The sequence below is a fragment of the Dermochelys coriacea genome, chromosome 5 (genome assembly GCF_009764565.3).
Source record: "Dermochelys coriacea isolate rDerCor1 chromosome 5, rDerCor1.pri.v4, whole genome shotgun sequence".
Lineage (NCBI taxonomy): Eukaryota > Metazoa > Chordata > Testudines > Dermochelyidae > Dermochelys > Dermochelys coriacea.
The window spans coordinates 75986537-75995479 of NC_050072.1; the positions used below are offsets into that span (position 1 = coordinate 75986537).

General features: G+C 43.4%; 1 long non-coding RNA gene across 1 annotated transcript; it reads right to left on the bottom strand.

Moving 5' to 3' along the window:
• Positions 1-4045: 4045 nt before the first annotated feature.
• On the bottom strand, positions 4046-6152 carry LOC119856108. The gene is made up of 2 exons (XR_005293165.2): positions 5645-6152; positions 4046-4425 (listed from the first exon to the last, which is right to left on the bottom strand). It is a non-coding gene; the product is annotated as an uncharacterized LOC119856108 (long non-coding RNA).
• Between the last annotated feature and the right edge of the window lie 2791 nt (positions 6153-8943).

The following is an 8943-nucleotide window of genomic DNA, read 5'->3' on the forward strand; positions in this document are numbered from 1 at the left end:
AGCGCCAGAGAAGAATTGCCCACAGCAGTCCGATCAATACAGCCTCAAGCAGACATATAGCCTGACAGATCCTGCACTATTTTCCTCCTAATGAAATAATACCATCCAATATTTCCTGGAACTTTGGAAAAAGCCAGCAACAAACATTTATCAAAATAAAAATCAAGGGATGAAAAATGCTGCTTCAAAGTCCAATGTGAATATAATGAATAAATTGCAGTGACCTTGTTTGCAGCCTTGGTCCTATTAATTTTATATTGTATCAATATACCTTTATAACCTTATCATAACAGCTAATATCAAGCTATTATTAATTTAATGACAAGTACTGTACTGGTTACAGTATGTCATAAAATTATGCACTTTCATATAAGATTAGTGTCTTAATATTCCATTCCCATTACACAATGTATATGGTTAGTTACTATTTGTTGGAAGCAAACTGACTCATAAGTCACTTACCCTCACTAATTCAGTACAAAGATTAAGTAGAAATCTCAGTTACTGAACAATAGCAACTTCAAAACTATGGATTCAGCCAGATCGCACACTAATCAGAGGTATTTTCCTAGAATACATAGCAGGATAATAAGAGGATACAGCTTACAAAACTGTTTATACAGGTGCTCAGAAAACCATTTTCCCCTTAGAGTAATGAGTACTGATTGTGCTCTCTGCTATACTGATGTATACCAGTGTAACCCTTCTGCCAGTCAGAGTTGGCAGCAACAAGGGCCAGGTTCAGTATCTAGGGGTTCCTTTTCAACAATACAAAACCAGCTCGAGTCCCCACCCAGTGACCTATGACAATTACCCACCATCCCTTGGGTGCCTCTAAAAGGCAATACTTCCTCTCTCCCAAGCACAGAGTCTGAGTGTAGCAAAAGCTTTTAATAAAAGGAGGGAAATAATGCTGCATTAATTTGGGGAAACACCGCAAGCAGCGTTTATAAACAAACCATGATCAAAAGACCCACCACCAAGTAAGTTGAGCAGTGTCCTTTTCCCCTCAGGTTCTTAAGTCCAACAACCCAAAAGTCCCTTTAGTGTGCCTGTCCCTTCTCTGCACCCCATGCATAGTTGCAGACTCAAAGTTCAGAGGTGCATCTGCAGAGTTCACCTCTAATCCAGGGGGGAGGAGCAGGTAAGGAGGCATCTTACTTGCTCTGCTCCTCAGGCACTCACTAGACACCCTTCTTACTGGCCGCTCACCACGCCTCTCCGTCTGACACCCTGCTAGCCACTCCAAGATGTCTTCAGACCCCCCCATTAACAACTGAAATCACTGAGAGCTGTGTTAAATGGGGGAGCCTCACTGCTGATGCACACTGGGCAGTCTCTTGCATTAGAGACACTGTCCCAAATCAGGTCTAAGTATTAGACCTAAGTATCAGTGTTTTCAGCTCTGCAGTGTGTAATAAGACTCTTAACTGAGTCTAAATTAGTTCTATTATTACACAGTGGAGAAAGAAGGGTCAAATGGTATCTGGGACCCTTTGGCAAGGCTCATGCCACCAGCTAAAAGTACCTTTCCTCACCCATCTCTCCACTCACTGGGCTTTGGAACCCATGTCCCCTGCCTACTGGGTGCCATTTAGTTGAGGGTGAGTCCCTCAATTGGGAAATGCCAAGTACAGTTCTGCTGTCCTTGGGTCACACAACAAGGATAACAACCCTTTATTACTCTTGCCCCAACAACAAGGAAACAGGATCCCACACCTGCCAAACGTGACCATTTGGGCAAGCAATCCCATTATGCTGAGCACCTAGATGTTAGGGAAGAGCTCATTCAGACTCATACAATCTAACAGGCAAACGCTACACCTTCCTCCAGCTCTGCCCCAGAACTGGAAAAAACCTGGTCCCACTGAGAACAAGGAGGAGAGGTTTTGTGGGGTCCACATATACAGTCAATCTCCTGTGGACAATGATGGTTGGGATGGGCTACAATGGTTCAGAGGAGGGTGGGGTCGATGATCTGATGCAATACAGATTCCCCATTCATTCCCTTCTCCTCATAGTGGGGATGCATATGTCATACAGCTTTAGGAATACAGCTGGGATCACACACAGCAGATCCACTGGTGTTCCTAGTCCATGAGGTTAATTCCTTCCCCTCAGCCGCGACAGAGGAATATTCCTTATTCCAGTGTCAATCCAAACTACATGATCTGGACACAAGTGGGAAGATTTGGCTATAAACACAATTTATTATTGAAGCTGGCATTCCTACATGTCTGGGTACACAGCAGCTGCAAAATGGGAATATTACAATAAACCAGTAAGAGATTACACATCAACAATAGACTAGAAGTAGAATGGTGATAGCCCAGGTGTGGACTGCAGATAACTCTTTACATCCATCCAGCCCATGCCTATGATATGAATTCAGAACAAACAACCAGCAGATCAGAGAGATGAGGACATAGCTGTAGAGAAACATGACCACAAAAGAGGAGCATAGGAATTGCCTTACTGAATCAGACCAGTTTTCAGAGTAGCAGCCGTGTTAGTCTGTATTTGAAAAAAAAAGGAGGACTTGTAGCACCTTAGAGACTAACAAATTTATTTGAGCATAAGCTTTCGTGAGCTACAGCTCATTTCATTGGATACATTCAGTGGAAAATACAGTAGGGAGATTTATATACACAGAGAACATGAAACAATGGGTGTTATCATACACACTGTAAGGAGAGTGATCACTTAAGATGAGCTATTACCAGCAGATGGGGGGGGGAGAAAATCTTTTGTAGTGATAATCAAGGTGGGCCATTTCCAGCAGTTGACAACATCTGAGGAACAGTGGGGGGTGGGGGTGGGGTAATAACATGGGGAAATAGTTTTACTTTGTGTAATGACCCATCCACTCCCAGTCTCTATTTAAGTTTAAGTTAATTGTATCCCGTTTGCAAATTAATTCCAATTCAGCAGTCTCTCATTGGAGTCTGTTTTTGAAGTTTTTTTGTTGAAGAATAGCCACTCTTAGGTCTGTAATCGAGTGACCAGAGAGATTGAAGTGTTCTCCCATTGGTTTCTGAATGTTATAATTCTTGATGTCTGATTTGTGTCCATTTATTCTTTTATGTAGAGACTGTCCAGTTTGACCAATGTACATGGCAGTGGGACATTGCTGGCACATATCACATTAGTAGATGTGCAGGTGAACAAGCCTCTGATAATATGGCTGATGTGATTAGGCCCTATGATGGTGTCCCCTGAATAGATATATGGACACAGTTGGCAACGGACTTTGTTGCAAGGATAGGATCCTGGGTAAGTGGTTCTGTTGAGTGGTTGCTGGTGAGTATTTGATTAAGGTTGGGGGGGCTGTCTGTAAGCAAGGACTAGCCTGTCTCCCAAGGTCTGTGAAAGCGATGGGTCGTCCTTCAGGATAGGTTGTAGATCCTTGAGGATGCGTTGGAGAGGTTTTAGTTGGGGGCTGAAGGTGATGGCTAGTGGCGTTCTGTTATTTTCTTTGTTGGGCCTGTCCTGTAGTAGGTGACTTCTGGGTACTCTTCTGGCTCTGTCAATCTGTTTCTTCACTTCAGCAGGTGGGTATTGTAGGCATTTGTCTCTGTCTGAGGGGTTGGAGCAAATGCGGTTGTATCGTAGAGCTTGGCCGTAGATAATGGATTGTGTGGTGTGATCTGGATGAAAGCTGGAGGCATGTAGGTAGGAATAGCGATCAGTAGTTTGGGATATAGGGTGGTGTTTGTGAGACCATCGTTTATTAGCACTGTAGTGTCCAGGAAGTGGAGCTCTTGTGTGGACTGGTCCAGGCTGAGGTTGATGGTGGGATAGAAATTGTTGAAATCCTGGTGGAATTCTCAAGGGCTTCTTTTCCATGAATTCCACCATGATTTTGATAATTTCCATCCCACCATTAATCTCAGCCTGGACCAGTCCACACAGTTGGGTGGCACATATGGTCCCCTGGCAAGTATGGCTCTATCATATTGTTCATGCTTCTATTTCCCATGATCTAAAAATAGGCCCATGGATAACTTTTTAAACATGGATACAGAAGATATTATATAGTCAGAGCTCAAGAAAAAGCAATCAGATTTATTTTTCCAAGATGTCAACACTAGCCCAATTTATTGCTCTAAGTATTACAATCTGAGCAGTGCCTAGTCACATTCTAATCAAAACAAGAATGAAACATGTACAGTGCAACTACATAAGTGGTGTGTTGGGCTATAGTACAAGTACTTATAAATCATCATCCTTCTTCAGTTTTTAATAAGAGTCAAAGAGAATTATATTCATTTCTTTGTGGTTTGTAACAACGAGACAGTACAGATAATTTAACAGTTTGTTGAAAAAAATATAGTGTATTGGAAGCTCTCTCAAAATGGTAATGCTTTGCTGGCATAGGAAAGTTAGCACGTAGCTGCCACCTCCTCCTGATTCACAGGCAGAGATCTAGGAAGTAGAAAATAAAAACATTTAAAATAATTACAAGGAGATAATGGTTGAAATAATGTGAGAATGCGCCAGGTGATGAAAAGTCCAATTTGAGACACTTATCATAAAAGTGCAGAATGTCTTGAGAGACTGCTAAAGTCTCAAAAAAAATATGCAAGAAAAATAGCAAACATAGCCAGAGGGTAAACCTTGCTACCAGATGCTGCCCAGTAGCTTCCTACCAGCAAACTAATCAAGGCCCCGATCCTACACAGAGCCCCACTGATTTCACTGTGGGCACATGTAGATGCAGTGGATCACCTAATCAGACAATTGCAAGATCTTAATAGCAGTGTTTTGTTGAGGGAAATGCATCTCTGCCACCCTTACCAGTGTAATAAGGAGCATAAAATTATTAAATATCACTAATTTTAATGTTGTCCAAAGTTTTCTCCCTGGAATGTCACATTAATCAGTCTTACTTTAAACTAATTAATGGGCTGCATGCTTCCTTTAATAAAGAAATATGGCCTGAGAATAGTTAGCCAATACAGGTGCTGTTTAAACCCCCCCCCCATGTGGGATTCAAAGGTATTTAGGCACCTAACTCATTCAAAACAATGGGAGTTAGGCATCTAAATACCGTTGTGAATATCTAGACCACCCCATTTCCAAATTAAAGACAAAATTTTGTCTTTGGAATTAGACTAGGGGCTAGATTTTGAAAGGTATTTAGGCACCTAGCCTCAGATACCTAGGATGTCTGTGAGGAAAAAAATCCTTCCTAGTGATAACAGCATGGGAAGAAAGCCAGCCTGCAAAGGCTACTTCAAACTAATGGCTGTAAGAGCCTCCACAACCCCTGCAGTGAAAGAATTGGAGGATTTATCTTTCACTCAACCCCTACTCTGCCTGAAAATCCCCTGTGTGAGACCATTTAGGGAGCTCCTTCACGGTCTGAATCTACTCCAACCAGGAGGGTGCACTAGCCTCATAACCTCCTTCAGACCCTGTGCAGTTAATTGATACTGTTCATATCTAGACTGCTTACTATCTCATGCACTGGAAACTATTTTCATAATATGCCACCAGCAAGCTCCCTCTGAGCATCTAAGGCACTCTAACCAAAGTTTGGAAAACTTTGCACTAGGCCACACTTCTTCCATTTGGGCTAAATCTGCCAGCTCAAGTAAAAGCTTTGAAAGGCCCTGAAGGCAGCTGTCACAGGGTCACTCACCACACTGGCACCTTCTGCTGTTGGTTTCAGCAATTAGCTCTGGTCAGCAGGTATGCCTTCTGGTGGCAGTGGCTCTCCCATCCTTGTCTCTGCCTGCAGTTCCAGTCTCACTGCTCTGCTTCATGGCACTGCCCTTCAGCCATGTCACTATCCAGGTTCCCCCCTTCCAGAGAACTCCTCCACAACAGTCTAGCCACTCCTCACAGCAGCTTGGAAGTCCATAGCCTGGCTGCTTCTTCAGCAGCAAGTGGGGGGGAGGGAAAGGGGCCCAGCCCATGGACCCTGTAAACAACAGCTTGCCACTGCTGTCCTTTCTCTCACCACCAGTCTATCTCAATTCCCTGGGCCACTTCCCCACAGCCCCAGCACCTTCAGCTCCTGCCTCTGGCTCCTTCACCCTCTTCTCTGGGCCTTGGACCTGCAAGTCCTGGCAGCCTTGTTCACAGGGCTGGTTTCTACAGCCCTCTAGGAAGCCAGTCTTCTCCCTTAAGCTTCCTCCCACAGACTGATGTGCTGTGGCCTGCAGCTCCATTTTATATGGGCTGGCTGGGCCCTGATTCGCTGGTCCAACCACCACCCTAATTGGCTGCAGCCACCCCTCTAATTGGCTGTTTCCTTGCAGCTCTCCAGGCTGGGTTTTAACCCTATCAGGGCCAGCGTGAGGCAGACACCATATCACAGCAGCAAAAGCACTGAAGTTCTTCTGTATGAGGAGAGGCAGGATGCAGAGATACTACACAGAGCAGCATGTCACATGTGCAGCTATGCAGCAGTCTTCTAAGCATGTCTATGGAAACCCTGGGGAGGATGGCTATGGCTGTGGCTGTAAGGATCCATTGAGCTTCTCCTGGATCTAGAGTATGAGTAACAAGCCACAGACATTGCTTTAGTTCTGAGGTGGCAGACAGGCTGTGGGGGTTTTTTTTCAGCCAGTGTTGGTGGGAGAATTCCAACCTCTTCACCACTTGCCACTATATAAAGGCTGAGCACAGGTGTGACACCAAGACCTAGTCTGGCCTTTGACGAGGAGCATTGGAAGCATAGCATACAACAGTGATATACAACAGGCAGCCTGCTGGCCTAATGTGGCCCACCAAGGCTTCCTGCGTGGCCCACCAGCTCACCTTAAAAAACGTTTATAATTAAATATATAAACAGCGATGTGCTGTCTATCATTTGCCTATGACTTCCTTAGTAAGTAACTTACTGGTGTTGCTTGATTTTAATGTAAGAGATGGTAGGGCTTAGGAGTGGCTGGGTGGCTGGAGCATGGCAGCTGTGGGCCAAGCACAAACTCTGAAGGCAGCGTCACTGCCAGCAGCAGTGCAGAAGTAAGGCTGGCATGGTGTGGCATTACCACCCTTACTTCTGCACTGCTGCTGGTGGCTGCGCCTGCCTTCAGAGCTGGGTGGCTGGACAGTAGCAGCTGCTGGCCAGGAGCCCAGAGGTGCCAGGGCTATGAACTACCAAGCCTAGAGGTGCCAGAGCTGAGCCCTGGCAAACCCCAGCACAAATTAAACACTGCTTACTAGCTCTTAAGTTTTCACGATAGCATTAGCTATGATTGAACTAGGATGCCACCCATTTTTCATCAGTGAATATGAGTGGGAGTAAACATCCCAAAGTTGACAGCAAAAACTGAGTTTTTAACACAGACAGGACAGTGGATTTTCTTTTTTTATTATGCCACCTACTACTGCAAACTACTGTATCCATCTGTAAGGTCGTCAACATGAAGCACCATTTTGAATCGAAGCACAGTAACTTCAACACGGCCTATCCTCCTGGCAGTGTTGCAAGACGTGACAAAATTGAAAATCTGAAGTCTTTGTATCACACTTCAAATGACATTCTCACAACACCAGTTACTGTATAGAAAAAAGCAAAGCTGCTTCTCTTCGGATAATGTTGATCCTAGCTAAAAAGAGAAAGCCTTTCCTGGATGCCGAGCCTGTGAAGAAGTGCACATTGGAAATGCTGGAGGACCTTTTCGCTGGAAATAAAAACAAAGATAACATTGTGAACCAGGTGAAGCAAGTTCCCCTGTCTGATTCCAGTGTGAAGATTGGCGGTAATTTATGAGGATTGTCTGTCAGAACTGCTTTCTGCTTTTTTTTTTAAACTGCGATTTTAAAAAATGCCAAATGCATGTCTCTTGCAGTGGACAAATCAAGTGATTTACATAATACTGCCCAGCTATTGCTGTTTGTTAGATTTTGTGATGGTGAAATTTTCAAGGAAAATGTTTGTGCTTAATACCATTAGAAACCTATACCAGAGGAGAGATCATTTTTGAAAAGGTAAAAGGCTTTTTTGCAAAAACTGGTTTAGATCTGTAGAAAGTAAATTTGTTTGTTACATATGGAGGTCAATGCATGACAGGGAAAGAGTGGGCTTTGCTTCATGTCTGGCAGTGATACGCTTTTCATTAAAAACACTTCACTGCATCATTCACCAGACTGTCCTGTGTGGTATGTAATCTGAGGACTTGGGGAAAAAAAGCAACCAATGGGTATTGTGAGGAGATGAATGAACTATATAAGCTTATCTTCTAACTTACAAGGTCATCTTTTTAAAACTCTTTTACAAGACATTTCAACCAAATACAGTGACCTGTTGCAGCACAAGGACTATTTGTTGGTTAAGTGGGGAGCACACGTTAGAGAGATTTTTGTGCGCTTCAAAAAGAAATAGCATTTCTTTCAAATCCAAGACAAACAAGGCTTGCGAGTTCCTGGAATTTATGAATGATGTTCCCTCTATGTTACAGATAGCTTTCTGTGCAATATTACTGGGCACTTGAATTCCCTCAATTGCAGCTGGGCAAGCAGTGTCGGGGATCTGTTTGAAAAAGTGTGTGCCTTTCAGAGGAATCTTGAAATCTTTCAGACAGACTTAATGGGAAAGATGTTGCACTTTCCCACATTGTGTGTTGTTCCTTCAGCTGAAACTCAGAGAAAATGATGCAAGAATTCCTAAACAATCTGATCAAAAATTTGTAAACGTGATGTGAGAATTTTAAACTTCCAAATTTTAAATTTAAACTTGCTTTTATTTGTTCATGATCCATTTGTTGTCTCTGCCGATGGACCTTGCCCTTCTAAAACAAAGAATATTCTTGATTCAATTGATGAAGGTTCCTTTCAATTAGAAATTGTAAGGCTCCAGAACTCAGATGTTTTACAGGCAAAATTCAGAGAAGTGGGATTTTGTGATTTCTAGACTCAATATGCTGACTGGTTTTAGAATAGCCAGGATCAAACCATCTATCAGATCAATGTACCTCTGCGAATCTGGGT